Below are 21645 nucleotides of genomic sequence, written 5' to 3'. Positions count from 1 at the left end.
TTTCCCTCTGGGGCATCTTCTTCTTGGTCTTCCTCTTTAGACCCCCCAGGGGACATGTGACAATGTCTGGAGACAATGTTCATTGTTGCCTGGGGGTGCGACTGGCATCTAGTGGGCGGAGGCCAGGGATGCTGCTGAGCATCCTTCAGTGCACAAGACAGCCCCCGCAGCCAAGAATCATCCGGCCTGAATGTCAGCTGTGCGGGAGCTGGGAAACTTTGGTCTGACCTGAGGCTGTGACCAGCAGGTGTCAAGACTTGGCCTGGCTTTGCCCATCATTGATTCCCCAGCACCCAGCATAGTCCTTGGAACATCGCAGGGGGAGAATACATAATGGTAGAAGGGATGAAGAAATGGAAGGTCAGAGGACCAAGGACACTGCCAGGCTCCAAGGTGGCGGGGAGAAGCCAGTCACCTGCCTACCTCAATACTTCTGGAAGGGACCCAAAGATGGCTCTAGACCCGAGGCCGCCTCTCGCCCACATAGTGGGTGGCTGGCCCCCCTGGAAGCCTCTGTCTGCCAGAGGATGGCTGCAGCACCCCAGGCCGGGGCTTGGCCTGGCCTGGAGGATGAGAGCAGGCTGGCAGGAGCCCCCACCCAGGTGCCCTCACTGGGCCGGGGCTGCTCATCAGGTGGTGTCTGGGTCGGGCTGAGGCCAGTGGACCACTTCGTAGTGGAGGGCACTTTCTCAGGCACCTCCAGACAGGAGCTCGACGGAATGTGATTGCTTTCCCTGCAGCTTCAGCCTGGGTGGCGTGTCTCAGGAGGGATGCACGGAGAGAGACTGCACACAGCCGCCCGAGATTTCCCCAGGAGCCCTGCCACAGCCCGTACAGAGCAGGGGAAGCCTTACTGTGGGGCAAGGGCATACTTATTTGCAGGCCCTGAAGGTCTCAGGGAAGGGCCCCATGTCATTCTTAAGCTGAGATGGAATTGGTTTCTTGCCTGTCACTCTGGCCTGGTGGGGCCTGGGGCCAACGGCCAATTTGCAGGCCAGAGTCCCCAGAGAAAAAGGCCATGTGTGTGGGTATGGGGGGCCTGAGGGGGGCGGTGTACATTGCCAATGCTTTAGGCTCTTGGGAGGGCAGTCTGGGTGGGCCTGCTGGGGAAGAAGAGGGACACAGGAGAGATTTGGGGCAGACAAAGGAGGACCCCATAGACCCCTAGGTCTATTCTCTTCACAGCCCCCCTACCTCCCAATATGAGTGTCCTTCAGTGCCCACTGAAAGCTTCCTTCCTCCTGGGGTCCAGCCGGCAGCTCCCAGCAGTGGGCAGTGTTTCTCGGAGGGCTGCCAGCTTTGCATGTCCAGAGGCCTCTCCTTCAGCAGAGGGGCAGGCGCAGCACAGGGAGTGGAAGCACCGGACCGAGAGCCTGGGGACGAGGCCGTGGGCCCCACTCTGCCAGTGGGAGCCCTGCCATTCTGGGGACGTCCATCATCTCTCTCTTCACCCACTGAAAGGTACAGCCACCGTAGCCAGCATGTCTCTCTGCCGTGGTTTGGGGAATGTGACGAGACAGGGGCATCGGGACTTGCTGAGGGAGTACCCTGGGATGAGGCAGGACACCGCCTGGACAGCTCCCTGCCTTGGGAGACCCTCGCAGTCCTGAGACAGAAGCGGCTCAGCTCCTCAAACAGCCCCTACTCTCCTTCGCCTAACTGCCCTGAAGGTCTAGAGCAACAGTGAAGAATCACGTCCCCACGCGTTTCATTGTCTCTCATTTTTACCTGAGTGGCTTCTGCCGTGCCAGGTACGCAAGACTCCCCCTTCACTTGGAGCATCCAGGGACCCCAGCTTTGGATTGATGCATTTTCTGGAAAGGTGAATCCCCCCCGATCCTCTACTTCCTCCCCATGCAAGCCTCCTTTCCTCTCCTTCCTGCAGTGGGGCAGGGAACAGGGGCACCATGGCTGGCACACCTGTATAGTCCTTGGGAGGGAGGCCTGTGTTTGCCCTGCAACGCTCTGTGTGTGCGTGCCGTGGGGAGACAAAAAGTCGACAGGGCGGGTCTGCTCCCTCCTCCCTCGCGCTGTCCTGTGACACTTCGGCACCTGCCCTGGTCTGAGAGCCCTGCACTGAGTCAGAAGGAGAGGCAGTTCTTCCAGGCTGCGTGACAGTGCAGTTCACCAGACCCCTTGGTTGTAAGTGACAGAAATCCAAGTAAAGTGGAATGAATTAAAAAGGGGATGTTGGAGTCCTGGCACTGGAAAGCTGAGGTATAGACTTAACTTCAGACATCGTTGGATCAAAGATGCCTCCAGGATTCTTTCTCTCCCCACCTTTCAGCTCTGCCTTCCTCCCTGCTGGCTTCTTCCTCGGGCAGCAAAGAAAATGCCACACAATTAACATCCTCCAGCTCAGCGGCCTCAGCAGAAAAGCTGCTTCCCACTTGTGCCAAGAACAATCCTGGCATCTCACTGGCCAGACTCAGGGCACATGCCTGTTGCTGAGCCAATCGCTGTGCACAGGGTGATGGCCTAGGTTGGCTGGTCAGGTCTGAGCCCCATGCCTCCATCCTGGTACCTGGTAGACAGTGGGGTGGGGATGGGGTTCAGGCTGGTCCAGACGATAGGATTGGGAATGTGGGAAGAAGAGACTTCCTAATGGGAGAACTAGAAGCTGTGATCAGAGCTAGAAATGGATCTCAGCCACTGACCCTGGACAAGTCCCCTCACCCCTCCCTGCCTCAGCTGTGAGTGAAAGAATTGGTCTGCAAGAGCACCCCAAAGATGCTGTTGTTAACAGCTGTTGTCTTACTTTGCCCCTGGGGAGCTGCAGACTGGACGACGCTTGTCTGAGTGTCACATCTCCTCTTCTCCGTGCCTGTGGCATCTCCCCCTGCCCCACCCCCCAGCAAGGTCCAAAGCCTGCCACTCCCATCTCCACACTGCTCAGAAAGTTCCCAGCCCCTGCCTGCTCAGGACTTTCCCAGACCTCCGTTGAATGACAGGAAAGGTATTAGCCCTGCTGGGCCCTGGAAGTTTGGAGGCCTAAGTGGGAGTCTGTGTGGGAAGAGGAATGACTCCTCTTCTAGAAAAACCAGACCAGGCAGCTGCAAGGTACTCCTGCCCCTGCACTTATTCTCAGGAAAAGTGAAATAATTTGAGGGTTGGGAAGCTGGTCGGGCATAAAGGTCACCTTCCCCTCCCCTCATTGGTAAGTGAGAACGCTGAGGCCCAGAGAGGTTAAGGAATTCATCAGGGACACCCAGCAGGCTGGTGCAGAGTTGGGACTGGAGCCCTAGTTCACCTCTTCAGGGGTCTTTGAAAGATGCCTCAAGACTGGCTGCTTTTCCCCAAATACTTCCTTCTTCCCCACACTAGCTCTTGTGGTGTAAACTTGACCCGCCACATCTCCCATGCGCACCCATGGGTTCACCGCCCCCCCCAGCCCCCCACCCGTCTACACTCTCACCGCCTGCGTGGAGACTCAGTGATGCACGCTTAAGACTGGGGCGGGAGAGAGCAGCCCCTGAAGGCTCCTGCCCATGACAGCCTCTGTCCTTGCAGCCAAGTGTGGCCACAGACCCCAGTCCTGGATGGACTGCCCCTGGCCCTGGGGAAAGGAGAGTGGGAGGCAAGGCCTCCTGAACAGCCCGTCTTCTTTTGGAAGAGCCAAAGAGAGCAGGGGCAACCATCACTAAATTATCCAAGGAATTCTATGCTCCATAATTGTCTTCTTTCTGAGAGGAAAAGAAAAGTCTTCTGCAAATAGGATTTTAGGGTAGGTTTCAGGAGAATGGGGTGGGAAGGGCCTTCCTCTAATTTTTAACTAGTGTTAATCAGGCCTTGACCGGTCACCAGGGCTTTCCGAGCCCATGTGCTCATCGCCAGGCTTCCCCCTACAGAGCGGGCCTCACCTCCTCCTCCGGCTCCTCCTGGTTTTCAGGCAGCATTCTTACCATTGATGAGCCCGACTCAGAGCCAGGTGCTGTGCTGCCTCCCTGAGGGTTGGATGTGATCTTATGAACTCCTTGTATTGGTCAGGGTCCTCTAGGGAACTATGTTCTCCCTTCATCCACCTTTTTTGTTCTCTTCAGGCCCTCAATGGGTGGGATGACATCCATCCACCTCCGGGAGGGCCATCTGTTTTACTCGGTCTACCCATTCAAATGCTAACCTCTTCCAGAAACAGCCTCCCAGATACACCCAGAAACAATGTTTAACCAGATATCTGGGCATCTTGTGGCCCAGGCTGGTTGACAAATAAAACTAACCATCACACTCCTGTTCACAGGTTAGGAAGCTGAAACTCCAAGCTTTCCCAGGCAGTAAGTGGCATAGGAGGTCTGGTCCCCAGTCACCTGGCTCCCAGGCTCCTGCCCTTAAGCACTGTGCTCCCTGGGAAAGAATATTCACCTTTGACAGAGCGGGAGTCTATGTCCCCCCATGCTCTCAGCAAGCCCAGGACAAACATAGGGTCCCTTCCCCCCTACCTTGTGTGCCTTGCTTGGGTGATGATTTATTTTTAACCCAGAGCAAATCCAGGGAGCTGGCCACCATGTCAGATGCATCAGTCAGATGCTTTTCTTTTTCCGAGAGAGAAGTCTAACTCTGAGCACCTGCAGCCAGGTCCAGGACATGTTGTCCAAGGTCTGGACTTCATGCTGATGGCATCTGAATGGCAGAGCTGCTTCCTTTACTCTCTCCTTCCTGTGCTGAAAGTGGACTTGCTTTCAAGTCAGTATCCCTGGAATGCTTCTCCATCCACTGGCTGATACTGTCGGTTACACTGGCCAGGGAGTCACATAACACCCACATCTTCCTCCCTCCCTCTGCCCTCTCTCCCTCCTTCCCTTCTTCCCTTCCTTCTTCCTTCTCTTCTCTAACATTATCCTTGCAAAACTCAAATATTATTTTGTGTCACAAATTCAATTGCTGTGCATCCATCTGTCCATCCATCCATTCATCCTTCCTTTCATTTTTTTCTTTTAATGAGTATTTATTTCAATCACTGTCCCTATGAGAGCAAAGATCACTTGATTCCCAGGGTCTGTGTTTAGTCACCCTGTCCACAGCCCTTCTTTACGGTTCACTTGTATGTGCCATTTCTTTGGCACTTGAACGGACCCAGTAGGTCAGGAATGGCCTCTCTGTGAGTCGTCTTTCTCATGGGTGGTGATGACAGAGCTTTTCCTTTCCCCAGTCACTGTGGGTGAATGCCTGTGGGCTGTCACTCTCTGGATACCTGTGGCCCTGTCTGATCCTGAGCAAAGTTACAAGTTTCCCGAAAAAACTGGTTTGTCTGAGGAGAAGAACCAAGGACAGAAAATTGAGTCTCATCGTGGAGTCCATATGCAGATTTTGCGTTGAAATGCAAATCCTTCATTTCAAAAGGTCGGCTGGAATGGTACTTAAAAAAAGAATTGCAGCTGGTTTCGAATAGGGCACCGGAAACAAAAAAGTCCCATCCAAGAATATTCTTTGGCCCTGTGCCCGCGGCTTCTTCTGATGGTGACTCGGCTACATTATCGTTCCCTTCCAGCCCCTGTCGCTTAGTTTAGCATGCTTGGTTATAGATGGTCAGACAGATGGACAGACTGACAGGTGGCCTCTTCACCTAAGCAGACTTTCCTGGTGTGTGGCCGCCTCAGAGTGGAGCCAGCAGCTCTTCCCCAGACCCGCTCACAATTCCCAATCCCCGGCCCGGTCAGCCGGACCTCAGGCCACGGCCAATTTCTGGACATCCTAGTGGCCAAGCCTTGGACAGAAATGAGCTTCCCCTACCCCACCTCATACTCTGCCTCCACCAAGTCTGCTGGACCCAACAAAGGCCTTCTCCATCTCTCCGAGGCCACACCTGACAACCCCTGAGCATTGGCTTTCTGCGTGTGTCTCCTTGGCCTTCTGAGGATCCCCAGCACCTGGACCTGCCTGGTTAGTGGTGGAGGCAGGAGAGACAGTGAGGTCACTGCGCGTGCTCGTGTGCTTATTTACTTCTCTACACCCATCTGGCTCCAAAAGCATTTAACACGGGTCACATACGGCACGGTATGATTAACAACAAGGCAAGGGGAAATAAGGAGTGAACAGTAAGCTGAGGCCAGGGGTCCCGTCAAGGTAGAAACGTGTGCTTTACAAGGTTGGGGGGGTCTCCATTTAGTAATCTCAACTACAAATGCCCGAGTTTTCTGTAAAATAGGAAGAACTGACTCATTACAAACATACTGTTTTGCTTATGAAAAGGATTTTGTCAGAGGTATTTTTAAAGGATGTCTCCTCAAGTGCACGAGATTTGGTTTATAACAACTTCCCTCACACAGAGCCTGTAAGAAGCAGCCCCTAAGTAAAGAGTGGCCCGTCGTCGGTGCCCACCTGGGGAGCTGCTTTTCTTTTCCAGGTTTTCCTAAGCAAGTCAGGGAGCGGATATTACTCAGCTCTTTCCAGCTGTCCTGGCCCAAGGGAGGCGCCCTGGGAGAAGGGGGCACCGAAGATTGGAGCGTGGCCCCTCACAGAAGAGTGAGTGGTGAAGTGGCTAACAGAGAGGGAGTTCAAGGTCGCGTGGGCTTCCTCCAAAGAGCTGGGGCTGCACATATGTCTTCAACTCCTTATGTGCCTGTTCATCTCTCAGAGTCCTCTTTTATTTAAAAAAATCCATTTGTATGGTCTCTTTATATATTAGGGTATTAACCCAATATCTGATGTTTGTCAATTATCTATCTTGTAAATATTTTTCTATTCTGCAATTTTAATTTTGCTAATACACATTTTAATTTTATGTCAGGCTCTGCTCTACTCTCTGGGATTAAATGGTGAGCCAAGAGTAACATAATCCCTGTACTCCAGCCTCAGGAAGGAAGAGGAAACGTGAGTCAATCGATCGCAGAAATAAAGGACAGTCACCACTGCATGAAGTCCTGAAGGAGGGCACGCAGAGCCTCTAGAGACCAAGTAAGGGTCTGTCCCTGAGGAGCTGAAGGGCTCTGCAGGTGACAGTGGGCAGAGGTCCTTGAAAGAGAGTGGACAGAGGGTTGGGGGAAAGGTGGAAGATGGCTGAGATGAGGGGACGAGGTGTCAGGGCCAAGTCATGTGCCCTGGAGGGGACCACCTGGCGTTTCATGAGGAGACCTTTGAAAGGTGTTCAGTGGGCACCCACACGCTCTTTCTTAGGTTTGAAGAGGTGTCCAGGTGGGTGGAAGTGGAGAGAGTGAAACAGAGAGAGGACCAGGAGGCACCAGAGAGGGGGAAGGAGGCCAAGGTGGGGAGGGAAGGGTTTAGCTGGGTAAGCAGCCCTGGAGGGCTGAGCGGCAGGGGCAGAGATTTGAGGGGAGGGGCTGAGCAGGAGGGTTTGGTCAAGGGCGAAAGGCAGACCCAACTTCCGGGGTGTGGCTCACTATAGAGGGTGTGGCTTAGTGGGAGGGTGTGGCCAAACGCGGAGTGCGAGGCTGAGCGTGTAGGACACTCCGAGTGTGGAGAGCCTGGCTAAGCATGGGTGGTACACACTTTACATGGGCAGCCTCAGTTCAGGAGGGACAATGTGGACCCCTAAAGTCTCCAGAGAGGGTGCTGTCCGTGGCCAGCACCATGTCACCACTCCCTGGGTCTGCAGTGGTGACCGTCTTCTGGGGCCTACCTGCCCTTGCATTCAGGAGGCCCTCACTACCACGTGTGGAATCTGTTATTGTGTAGCCCTGGGCCCCCCACGGGAGCCTCTGAGAGGGCCAGCCAGAAAGATGATGATGTCCCCAGCAGGCCACACATCCCACCTGTCACCCCACGTTCTTTGTGACCGGAATTCCACTTGGAGACAGAAAAGAAAATAAAAGTGGGGTTTTGTTTTTGTTTTTGTTTTTCAGTCAGCTTCCCCTGTGAGCACCTCCGCTGGTGATTACAGCTCGAACCTCTTGGCTCTGGCCAGGGATCCCTGGCTGAATCACCATCAAGAGCACGCTCCAAACCAAAAGATGTGCGTTTCTGATTTCTGACAGCAACATTGTTTAATTTATGTCATCTTACACCCTCCCGCTTCTTGCTTCTTCCTCTTCCCTCCCCTTTGCCTCTCCTCCTCTTTCTTTCTATGTCAGGGTGATTTGAAAAAAATCCCAGAATATGGCGAAAGGCATCTAACAAGGGGAGAGAGAATTAAGACAAATTAATTCCAGCAAAATAAGAGGAATTAGGCTTAATTTAAGCAGGTAACAGAAAAGAACCGAGCCGGTCTTTTCCCTTTCCCAGCAATGAGCCCGCATCAGCTCTTTTTTGCCAAAAGGAAGGGCAACATGGCTGCCTTCGTTTGGAGCGGCCCTCCTTCCCCATCCCCAGGTTCTTCTGCACTGGGATTATGGGTTGGCAAGTTGCTGACCGTGGTTGAATTTTATCATTAGTAAGGTTCAGTGCTAACCTCTTCCCCTTATTTCCTTCCCATTTAAAGTTTCAAGGATAATAAATTCTTTTGATTTAGCAATTATTGGAGTACAGAATTAGTCAAACGCAGGCTTTGAGAACAAAGTAGGATGGGGACCGGGTGGGCTTTTGCCGAGATGCCACAAATACTCACAGGCTTGCTGCTGAAAGATTTGGGGAAAATGGTGCTTTGTTAAGTCTGAAATTGGGTGGGTTTTAATTTAAGAGCACAGCTCCAACCCTCACCTCTCTCTCTGAGCAGAAAAATAGTTATGTTTGTGGGTGACACATTCCTAAAGTAAACTGTGCTAAACCACTGTGCTGAAATACATTATATTGACTTGTCTGGGGCTGTGCTTTTCCGAGTACAACATTGAGTTGGCTAGTAATAAAAATAAATAAGAATTATATATCATTTCATTCATTTTTTGTATTACACTTGCAAAATGCATAAGGATATAACACAATGTGTTGCAATACAGTTTTAGAAAATACAATGATAAAATTAATCCTTGATACAGAATGATGGATGCGGGTGGATTAAAGCAGAAATCAGGAGCCGCAGGTGCTCTGAAGGTGTTTCCAGGCCACGTGCTAGACTTGGTGGAGGCCAGAACAGGCCTGTGGTGCCACCTGACTAGGAGAAGGCCCTCCCCTGCCCCGGGACTGCCAGAGGAGCTGGACCCACCTGTGTATGGGTTGCCCTCCCTTGGACCCCACTGTGGAGAGAGATGGCCAGAGTGTCCCTGCCCACCAGGCACTGGAGAAGAAGGGAAAGCCAAGCAGGACAAGCGTTTGCTTCATTTATGTCACAGCATGAGCTGGGATGGCTACAGTGAAGTGTAGACAAGGGGACCTGGCCCTGGGATCCTCAGGTTTTCCTAAAGTCCCTACCACAAACACACTGGCCATTCACCTGCCCGTCTCTGGGCTACTGGGGTGGAGAGCACCCAACTGTCCCTGGGAGCTACAAGGTAGGAGGACTACCCTAGGGAATCCTGGTCTCCCAGTCTGGGTGGGCAGTGGGTGCAGGAAGATCCCCCCAGGCCAACCCTGTGATGTCTGGCTTTGGCATATTCCCCTAAAACCCTTCCTAGTGCCTGTCACCCCCCAAAGCGTGTGTACACATGGCAGTGCTCACACCACGTGGACAAAGGCACAAATGAAGACACACGTGGGGGGACACATACATGTGGATGTATACCCTCACACATATAGAGGCATACGCGTGGATGCACACGTGTGTGTGTGCATGCACAGAGACACACACACACGGGAGACCCATCCCATCCCGTCCCAGGGTTCCTCCCAGGTGGGACATCCTTTCCTTCCCAGCTACAGCAACAAGGACCCCAGTGCAGTCCCCACCATCCCCTCTGGTCTGGACCCCACCCCAGCCCCTGCACCTTCCCAGCATCTCCAGCTTCCCTGGCCCTCATGCATTCTCTCCAGAGTGGGCCCCTCTGTGGATTCCCATGGCCCTCACCTCACCTCCTCAGCTCCTGTGAAGACTGCCATGACCTCTGGCCTCCCGCACCCCATTTCTTACACACCCTCCTCGAAGCTGCTCAGTGGCCTCACTGGCCTCTCTATGGCTGCTTGAGGACCTGTGTCTGGACCCCTGTCACCTCCTCCTTAGTGATGCCCATGCTCCCCTCAGGACTCCGTCTGGGGGCTGCTCCTCCACCCCTACAGCTGCCCTGCCAGCAGCAGCCGTGGTCACCTGCCTTCCTTCACCTGGGCGACTATTTGGTTTTGTCCGTCGCCCCTCCAACTATCAGCTCTGGGAGTCTGGAGCTTGGGGATCCTGGGAGCCCTTTCTGCAGCTCCCCCACTGTATGCGCTGCAGAGACAGAGCCTGGCGGGGACAGGGGAAGGGAGGAGGGCGGGGGAGAGCGCAGCATCTCAGGCTGGTGGCGGCCCTGGGAGAGGCCCCAGGACACAGGGCGTCAAGGAGGCCCTTTGCTTTCATTCTGCACATTAGTAGATTGTCGCCTGCTTACCTCTGAACAGCCCAGGATGGCTGCCTGTGCTGCAGACAGAGCTGAGGTAGAGAGGGAAGCTGCCCCACATGCTGGCCTGGAGGTGCTGCCAGGCAGCACCTTCTCAGTGACTTTGGTGGCCTCAGGATGGGGACAGGGCCTGGAGGCCTTCTCACCCTCTTCAGCCTAGAGACCTGTGCCTGACAGCACATTGAGCTTCCCAGGCCCCTCCTCCAGCAGCCCTCCCCAGACCAGGTCCCGCCTGCCTCACCTGCCGCGCTCTCAGGCCAGCCTTCAGGGCACCAGGATCCCAGTTTGGTAATCACGTGCTTTTTTAAAAAATCTTTTTTAAAATTGAAGTATAGTTAATTTACAATGTTGTGTTAGTTTCAGGTGTACAGTGAAGTTATTCAGTTTTATATATATATATATATATATATATATTCTTTTTCACATTCTTTTCCATCATGGTTCATCACAGGGTGCTGAATATACTTCCCTGTGCTCTACAGTAGGACCTTGTTGTTTATCCATTCTGTATATAATAGTTTGCATCTGCTGATCCCAAACTCCCAATCTTTCCTTCCCCTGCGCCCACCTCCCTCTTGGCAACCACAAGTCTGTTCTCTATGTCTGTGAGTCTGTTTCTGTTTCATAGATAGGTTCGTTTGTGCCATATTTTAGATTCCACATATAAGTGATATCCTATGGTATTTGTCTTTCTCTTTCTGACTTACTTCACTTAGTATGATAATCTCTAGGTCCATCTGTGTTGCTGCAAATGGCATTATTTCATTCTTTTTTATGGCTGAGTAATATTCCAGTGTGTGTGTGTGTGTGTGTGTGTGTGTGTGTGTGTGTGTGTGTATACCTCACATATTCTTTATCCATTCCATTCCTGTTTCCATGTCTTGGCTATTGTAAATAGTGCTGCTATGAAAATTGGGGTGCATGTATGTTATTGAATGAATTATGGTTTTCTCCAGGTATATGCCCAGGAGTGGGATTGCAGGATCACACGGTAACTCTATTTTTAATTTTTTGAGGAACCCCCATGCTGTTCTCCACAGTGGGTGCACCAATTTACATTGCCGCCAACAAGAGGGTGCCTTCTTCTCCACACCCTCTCCAGCAGTTATTAGCAATCATGTGTTTATTTGACAAGACTGTGGGCTTTTCAAGAGCGTAGCCTCCACTGATTTGGTCAGCTCACCACTGGGCCTGGCTTACCATATGCACTCATTAAAAATGAATATGAGAGAGGTGTGCATGTAGGTGTAATTGTGATCATGCACACAAGCCTGTGAGTGAGTATGTGAGCGCGCGTGCACACCTGTGTGCAGGTGTGAGTCTGGGTATGTGGGTATAGCAAGTATGTGTGCACATGGGAACGTGTGCATGCGTGTGTGTGGGTACAGTATGTGTATACACATGTGAGGGTGCATGTGTGTGTGCATCTGTGTGGGGGTATTATGCAAGGAATGTGTCCCCCCCAAATTCCTACATTGAAGCCCTAACCCACAATGTGAGTGCATTAGAAGGTAGGCTTTTGGGAAGTTATTGTGTTTGGATGAGGTCATGAGGGTGGAGTCCCATGCAGTGCCCTTACAAGAAGAGGAGGGGACATGGGACCTTCCTGCCTCTGTTATGCGAGGACATGGCAGGCCAGGAAGCGGGTCCTTACCAGGAACTGAATCAGCCAGCGCCTTGGTCTCAGCCTTCCCGGCCTCCAGACCTGTGAGAAATAAATGTCTGCTGTTTAATCTCTGCAGTGTGATATTCTGTTACAGCAGCCCGAGCTGACTCAGAAGGTGGCTACAGTACGTATGTGCATATGTGTGTGTGTGTGTGTGTGTGTGTGCAGCTGTGTGAGTGCTGTGCATGAGTGTGCATGCTGAGAGTGTTCCCAGGGCCTGGGGGTGTTCCCTCAGTGCTCTGAATACAGGCCCCTCCTCTGTGGAGCTCACAGGGGTCTCTGAACACAACCCTGAGCACATTCCCAGGGTGTGGCCAGTGAGGCCCCAGGGTTTTCCATCCTCAGTTCTCCAACAAAAGCTGTCCATCCCGGCTTGTCGCTGGTTTCTCGTCAGCACATTCCTATAAAGCTCCTTTCTGTTTCACTCAAAGGGCTGGTCCTGGTGGGCACAGGCTGTAGTGTCCATGGCTGGGGCCCAGGTATGTGGGGAGCTGTGGGGCCCACCAGAGTCTTTACTGGGGTAGTTGAGGAGACAACTATTCTTCCACTCAACAGTCATTGCTGCACTGGACTGGGTCCTGAGGTGGAGGGAGGACAAGCCTTCCCAGCCTGCCCTCAGCATCCCTGAAGGAGAGGTGCTGGGGCCTCCCGGGAGGCAGGAGAAGCTGTTCTGAGTTCAGTCTAGAACCTGGAGGCAGACACCCTGATCAGCTCTGAGAACTAAGTTGGCCCCAAGTATGTGCAGAGTGTGCCCTCGGGCAGCCAGAAGATGCCAGTGCGTCAGTGGCACGGTGTCTGGCAGCAGGCTGCCGCCTGTGGAAGAGGTGGTGCTGCCTTGTGGATGGGGTAGAGCAGGAGAGGAGGAGCCCGCATGCCCAGAGTAGCGACAGCAGCTGAGGGTGGTGGAGGGCTACCGAAACAGGCTCCAGGTGCACCCAGAAACCCGCTGGGCACGGCTGGGCACGGTGACAGGGACATGGCAGGAGCGGGGAGTCCTGCATTCTCAGGAAGGGTGCACATGTGGCTACCAGACACACCCTTCCCCAAACCTGGGGAAATTAGGCTTCCAGGGGTAGGTGAGGCCCATCCTTTTGTTTTTAAGGAGCTCATGATTCTTATACCATGGAGGGTGGGGGAGGGGGAAATGGTGACAAGATCCATCAACATCCGTCCCATACGAGGTAGAATCTGCTATGTGCCACAAGAAGGGCACAGATAGGGTGCTGTGGGGATTGAGGGAGGGAGAGATTGTGAAATTTACCCTCCTGGTGTGTGTCAGGTGCTGTGCAGGTTCCCCTGACCTCTGTCACCTACATCCTTGATTTGTACAGGGATGAACTTCGGTAATGACCCCCGACCAGCATGTTTGTTTGAGCAGCCACACCTCCTGTTGCACAGAGTGAAGCCTCAATCACTTGGTGGTCTGGGAGTCCTCCTTAGGGACAGGCAGGATCCTGGTCATCTGTTGCCTTGGCTGTCACAGGACCCATCCTGGAAGGCCACATCTTTCTTGGAAGTGCCACCACCAGCCCAGACAGATCAGACCCCAGCCCTGCAATGCAACTTATTCAAGAACCACCATAGTGGCTCTGAGAGTCAATTGGAGCCAGATGTGCCGAAGGTCATGGGCAGGTTGTAGGACTGGGCCTGGAGGTGAGGACCACGAGGCCACGTCCCTACCCTCCAGAAGTCATCGGCTGAGCTCCATGTGCCCGCAAGGACACTTTATTTAAGGCCAAGCAGACGCTCGGGGAAACCACACTGTCACGACTCAATCTCTGAGAATGCCATAGCAATTTAAAAAAAGTATATGTACACTTTTTGCCACATCTTAGATGTCCTTCCGCCTACAGAAGCCGTCAAATAAAAATTAATTTTGCTTTAAAAAAAAACCATGCTGCATATTTTTGACACTGGATGTCTGTTCATTTGCATGGGACACGTTCTTCCATAATGAATCATCGTAACGCTTAAATTAAACACAGTAAAAGAATGGTTAATGCCATAACACGCTGACAATTTAACCTGGCCAATATTTTTATTGCCTTGTACAATAAACCTAACAGAGCACAACTTGCTTTTGACTGGTGGAAAATCGGTTATGAACCGCCAGGGAGCAGCCAATTTTTCAAAAGCAGCCATTCAGTCATACTATAGTCACTAAGACTTTTTTTTTCCCCATACACTATTGCTGTTATAATCTTTTGAGGATATTTTATCACAGCAATAACCTCCTCAAACTCAGTCTTTACTGCCGTTAATGACTGGACAGCTGGAGCTATAACTGGCCTTGGCTTTGCCCCCAGCTATTAGCTAACAAACCAGTTGTTATCTGCAGGTAACAACCAATTTCTTGTGGAATTTTCTTGATGAAGTGCCTCACTGGATCAAAGTCATTTTTCCCCTTTCTGACCAGCTTCACGCATCTCAGTGGGCAACTCAAGAGGTGGGAAGCTGGCGACTCTCTAAGCAAGAACCACGGGGTCTGGAGGGCAACTTATTGCCACGCGCCCTGTGCGCGAAGGGAGGGCAGGGCTGGCATAGGCCACATCCTGGGCTTGCGAAGGGCCATCTTGACAGGGTGTGGGGTACAGCAGGAAGAAACTCCTCTGCTGAACTAGCTGGACAGAGCGTAGGGCTGACCACCTGGGAGACTCTGAGGACATATCAGGCAGAGCCAGGCCGAGAGCCATCCCTGGGAATTTGGAGTGGAGGCAGAAATGGGGCCAATTCCAGGTGCGAAAGAAGTCTATGGGATTGACGAGCACCTTGTGTTTGATAAATCTCCGCGTCTGGATTTATGCATCCTCGTTTCGTGTGTGTTTCACTTTTGATCACCCTTGTAAAATTTGAGCTTTTTAAACTAGTGATTTAAAGTTACAAAATGTTCATCTGTTTTACAGTGAACATAGTTTTAAGGACAAGATTAGCAAATTTGGACCTTGGCACCAAAGCTAAATATGTTAAAACAAAGGATTATTGTTGTAATTAAATATCACAGGTTCACCTGAGTAAAATTCGGGGTGGGAATGTTGATATAGAATGACCAGCTGAGGAGAGGCGGACTTCCAAAGGTACGGGCTGCGCTCAGTGCCTGCGAGGGGGGAACCGGCTCCCTCTTCATGTATAATTGGGTTTTAATATTCCCAGTACTCAGCGTCAGGAGAAGTGGATGGGGTGCTGCGGCTTTAGAGTAATGAGGAAACACTACAAAGTGATCACCTGTTTGTGGCAGCAGTTTGAAATTCTGCACATTTATCAGTGTTTACTGTATGAGGCTAAGATTCGATTCCTGAAATCACAGTGCTGGTTACAGTAACTTTACATATGCATCTTTACCAAGCAGGGCAAAACAAAGAATTAATGTTTTTAAAAGTGAAATAAGATTTTTCCAGCCTGGAGAGAAGACCAATTAAAATTACTTCAAATTCTTAAATGAGTTTTAATTTGAGACAGTGGAATTCTTTCAAGAATATGAGTTTTGCTAAATATTTAAAATCATTATATATCATGCTTATCTGAAGCCCAACTTGTTTAGAAATTAAATAACAAATTAAAAATGAGCACAGTATTCATTTTTTGAATTATCTGATGGGTGACTCCCCCCGCCGGGCAAGGTGGAGTTTCTGGAAATGTGGAGGGTCACTGTGGGTAAGTTGAAAGGTAAACTAGGCTTCCTACAAATTCCCAGATTCAAACACTGCCACTGGACTAAAGCAATTCTGTGATTTTAAATCATTTTGAATTTCATAAGCCCAACTCTTTAACCTTTTGTAAATGACAGAAAGTGCAACACATTCTTAACATTTCTGATCATTCTATACTATGTTGGCCCATAACGCTCATCTTTTCCAAATTTAAGCACTTAAAAAATGTGAAGTGCCCCAATAAATTTAAATTGGCATATGCTAATGCATATCAATGGGAAATGATTCAAACATTAGAGGCTGGAAGTGGTGAGTGAGGGCAAGCAAACCAGAGCATCCATTGTCCCGGGATTGATTTTTAATGACTTTCTATTGATTCGGTGCCTTTTAAACCTGATGGTCTAAGGTTGGTCTTGCATATCTATCACATGTATCCTTGGCCAACTCATGCTTCACAGTGAATGTTGGTTGCTTTCCCCCTCTTGCCAAAGATACTCTCCTGAAGAGATGTAAGTCCTGGCTTGCATTGGGCCTTCCAGGGACAGGATCTGAATAGCTACCTGCTAGAAGGGCAACATATTGTTCAAGGTTCTAGTGATTGCCAGTGACAGCAACAAACTCAAGCCAAAAAGGGATTTACTAGCTCTCATAACTGAAAAGTCCAAGAGTAGATCAGGAGTGGCTGGATCCAGGGGCCTCTCCTCTCGCTTTCCTCCCTCCCTTGTTCTCACTCTTGTTGCAGCTCTCTTATCTCTCTCTCTCTCTCTCATTCTCCTTCCCTCTCTTCCACTCCACCTCTCCCTCCATCTCTGCTTTTTATTTGTGATGTCTTCAGGCAAGGCTCTCTGCACGTGTAGCCTCTGACAGTTCCAGGCACACATCTCACACTTCCAGGTCCATCAGAAAGAGACTCTCTTAGCGACATTCCAAAGGAGGCCTTGAATTGAGTCTCATTGATCAAGGTGGTTCATGGGCCCATTTCTGAGCCAGTCCCTATGGTCAGGAGGATTCAGTGTTCTGACCGGTCTGATCTGGACCAAACCCACTCTTGCAAGCGAGAGTAGAATAAAATCCTAAACACTTGAATTGCGAGTGGGCAAGAGGTAAACATGAGTCCTGTTATGAGGCCTGGAGGTCCTGCCTGTCCTCCAAATGTTTTTGGCTCTCTCTCTTATGGGCAGTTGTAGGTTACATTTACTTGCTTCCTTGAAATCAGACATGCCATGTGATTTGCCTCGGCTAGTAAAACAGGAGAGGAAGCAGCTCACGTTACTTCAGGGTGGAAACTTTAGGAGTTCTAGGCAGTGCATGCTCCTGCAGCCTGGGACCCAGAGTGCAAAGATGTGGAGCAGAGCCTTCAGCCAGTGTCCTAGTCAGCTTGGGTTTCTGTAACAAGGATACCATAGACTGAGTGACTTAAATAACACACATTCATTTCTCACAGTTTTGGAGGCTAAGTACAAGATCAGGGTGCCTGCATGGACAAGTTCTGGTAAGAGTCCCCTTCTTGCCTTCTTTACATGGCATAGAAAGAGAGAGTTAGGTCTCTTCATCCCCTTACATGGGAACGAATCCTATAATGGGGTTCCATGTGCATGACCTCATTCAAACCCAACTACCTCTCAAATACTATCAGAGTTGGGATTAAGGCATCAACATATGAATTTTGAAAGAACACAAACATTCAGCCCATGGCAGTCAGCCAACCCACGATAGACATAGAAAGGGACATAAATATTGGTTATAAGAAACCATAAATATTTGGGGGCTGTTTGTTGATGCAGCATAACCTAGGCTATCCTGAGTGATGTGGAAATCAGTAACAGAAATGAGGTCCTACTAAAACCCAAACCTGAGATATGTGGCCTTGATTTGCAGCGAGGAAATGATTATCAGAGGCTGGAAAGATGGTGAATGACGTGATTATATGGTAAAATGTTTGGAAAACTATCACTTGAAGTAATTTAGGAGATAGGATATAAACTTACAGCTCTTGGGGAGAGTTTGGAGGACAGAATGTTCACGGTGTGTATTAATTACTAAAGGCTGAGTTTAGCAAAGTAGTACCAGAAAAAAATTAATTTAAAAATAATTGTCTTGTTTGCAAGCAGGAATGGAAGGGAATACATCAGAGACTTGCAGGGTTGGAAGATACAACTCCTTCTCAACCCCTAACAGTAAAAGATAAAATTGAGAAATACTTCAGTGACAAAGCCTTATTAAAACTCAGCTTCAAAGAAATATAAAATCACGAGTATAGTTGTCACACCATCACTAAAACCTCTGAATAGATTAAAATGTTTTAGAGTAAAAATTTCTCAGTTGAGGGTGTTCAGGTAGACAAAATTTGAGGGAAAAGAAAATTAATATAAGACCTTCTCCCCAAAGCTTGTTAGGTTCAAGGTATTATATTATAAAACATAAGGACAGATAGAGATAGCTGGAGAAAGTATCCCTCCCTCCCTTATATTAAGAGATGAACAATCCACAAGTTCAATCCTCTCTTGAGCCCATCAGAGAGCTGAGGATGAATCTGGAGAGAGACAGGAGCTATTAGGGAGAGGAGGGCTATGACATTTGCTCATCTAGGGCAGAAGCCACCAGATATGGGCAAGAAGAATTCATCTAGAGTAGTAGACAAATTGGTGGAGGCTGAATGTAGGCTGGTGGGACAATGTGACGTCTGTGGAGGCCACAGATACAGGAGCATGTGCGTACCTTCTTGCCAGATTTTTCTCCACAAATTCCACCAGACACTCACTGGGAAGACTGGGGAGAATCTAGGGGAACAAAACTCCATCTGTGCTGTTCGATCTCTCCTTTGGAACAAAAACCTTAATTTGCAGGAGGAAGGCCATCAAAAACTGATGCACTTTGAGCACTGAAGAAAATCCATTGCACCTGGGATAAAAGAAAAGGATAAAGCCATTGAGCCCTGGAGAAGGAACAGGAAAAGGTACTGGAGCCTGAACCAGAGCTAACTGTTCTAGCTATAACTAGAGAAATTTGAAGCCTCTGGTGCACTAAGAGTAACCATAGCAATAACAAACCACAAACTGGGCCTAATTCCTAACAAGATTAGCATAAACCACACATTAAAGGCCTAACAAAAGGAAAGATATGCCCACTTCCAAGCACAAAATCTATTTACCTCAGAATGTACTGTCCTACACAAGATGTCCAGTTTTCAACAAAAATTATGAGGCATGTGAAAATCCAAGAAAAGTCAACACACTTCCAAGAGACAAATCAATCAACAGAACCATACACAGATGTTGAAATCACCTGGCTGATGATTTAAAATTATGATGATTAATATGTTAAAGGCACTGAAGGAAAAGATGTACAGCATGCAAGGTGAGATGAAAATAGAGCATCCAAGAACTGTGGGACAATATTAAATGGTATAACATATCCATTATTGGAATCTCAGAAGAAGATGGAAAGAATAGGGCAGAAAAAATATTTGAAGAAATAATAGCCAAAAATTTTCTGAAATTAATGACAGTTACCAAACTACAGATCCAAGAGACTCAGCAAACACAGAGCAAGATAAATAACACCTACCCTGAAGAAACAAAATCAAAATAAAACAAACATGTAGACATGTTCTGTAGGCAGAGAACAAAAGACAAAGAGAAAATCCTGAAGGCAATCAGAACATATTACAAAAACATATTACACACAGAGGAACAAATATACTTGTCAGAAACCATGCAAGCCAGAAGACAATGAAGTGACATCATCTTTAAAGTGCTTAAAGAAAAACAAAACTGCATATAAAAAATAGTACATAGGATGAGAAAGAGGAACTGGAGATACATTGTTGTAAACTCTTTACACTACTTGGAAGTAGACTGTGATTAAATAAAGATGTAAAGATGTATATTGTAAACCCTGTAGCAACCATTAGTAAAGTAATTGGAGAGTCATCATAGGTAATCAGTCAACAGTAGAGATAAAGTGGAATCATGAATGTATTCAATTCATTCAAATGATGGGAGAAAAAGAGAAAAAAGAAATAAAAACAGATTAAATGAATAGAAAAAACCCAGTAAAATAGTACTGATATATTCTTATTCAAACACGTTACTAATCCCACTAAACCTTTACGTCTAAATGCATCAATAAAAAGACAGAGACTTACAGGTGGATAAAAACCAAATATGCTCTCTACAATATACTATGTTCAAGAAACTCACAATATGCTATGTACAATATACCTATATAAGAAACAATACAAAGCTAGTTAAAAATAAAATGATTTCAAAATATATATCATGAAACCACTGATTTCATTTCTCTTGAGTATATACCTAGGAGTAGAATTCCTAGGTCATGTGGTAACTTGATGTTTAACCATTTGAGGAACTGCCAGATTGTTTTCCAAAGTGACTGTACCAGTTTATAGTCTCACCAGTAGTCAGTAGGATTCTGACTTCTCCACATCCTCATCAACACTTTTTCTTTTTTCCCCCAGTTTTACTGAAATATAATTGACATAAAGCACGGTATAAAATTTGAGGTGTACAGCATAATGATTTGACTACACATTGTGAAATGATTACCACAGTAAATTTAGTTAACATCCACCATTTCATATAAATACAAATAAAAAGAGAGAGGAAAAGAAAAAAAATTTCTTGTGATGAGAATTCATAACTCATAACTTTCATATATACTATTCAGAAGTGTTAACTACAGTCATCACATTGTACATTACATCCCTAGTACTTATTTATCTTATAACTGGAAGTGTGTACCTTTGGACTATTTTCATCCAATTTCCCCTTCCCCCCAACACTCCCACATTTGGTAACAAATCTCTCTATGAGTTTGGTGTTTTCTTTTTTCTTTACTTTTTTTTTCAAGATTCCACATATGAGTGAGATCATATAGCATTGATATTTGTCTTTTTTTAACTTAGTTCACCTAGCATAATGTCTTCAAGGTCCATCCACGTTATCGCAAATGCAGGATTTCCTTCATTTTTAGGGAGAGAGATAGATGGTAGATAGATAGATAGATAGATAGATAGATTTTCTATTTATTACAACTTTTTTATCCATTCACCCATAGATGAACATTTAGGTTGTTTTCATATCTTGGCTACTGTAAATAATGCTGCTGTGAACCTGGAGGTGCAGCTATCTCTTTGACATAGTATTTTTCTTTCCTTCAGATATATTCCCTGAACTGAAATTGTTGGATCATATGGTAGTTCCATTTTTAATTTTTTGAGACACCTCCATACTGTTTTCCACAGTGGCTGTACCAACATTTGTTCTTATTTGATTTTTTGATCATCCTAGCAGGTGTGAACTTGTATTTCTTTGTGGTTTTGATTTGCATTTCCCTGATGTTGAGCATCTTTTCATGTGCTTATTGGCCATTTGTATATATTCTTTGGAGAAATGTCTATTCATATTCTTTGCCCATTTTAAAATTTGATTGTCTTTTTACTATTATATTGTAAGAGTTCTTTATAAATGTTAGATAAATATTCCTTATCAAATATATGGTTTGCAAATATTTTTTCCCACTCCGTGGGTTGTCTTTTCACCTTCTTAATATTATGCTTTGAGGCACAAAAGATTTAATTTTTAGGAAGTCCATTTTAATGATTATCTCTTTTGTTGCTTGTGTTTTTGGTGTCATATCTAAGAATCCATTGCCAGATTCAAGGTCGTGGAGATTTACTCCTCTGTTTTCTTATGAGTTTTATCTCTTAAATTTAGGTCTTTGATTCATTTCAAGTTAATCTTTGTATTTGATATGAGGTAAGGTCCAATTTCATTCCTTTGTATGTGAATAACCAGTTATCCTAGCACCATTTGTTGGAAAGACTATTCTTTCCAGACTGAATGGTCTTGGCACCTATGTCAAAAATGAATTGACTATAGAAACATGGGTTTATTTCTAGACTCTCAGTTCCATTCCACTGACCTATATGTCTATCCTTATGCCACAATGTCTT

This window comes from Delphinapterus leucas, chromosome 20 (assembly GCF_059928025.1).
Source record: "Delphinapterus leucas isolate spDelLeu-1000000601 "Yukka" chromosome 20, BTC_Dleu_Yukka2, whole genome shotgun sequence".
Taxonomy (NCBI): domain Eukaryota; kingdom Metazoa; phylum Chordata; class Mammalia; order Artiodactyla; family Monodontidae; genus Delphinapterus; species Delphinapterus leucas.
Note: the sequence above shows the minus strand (reverse complement) of the source record.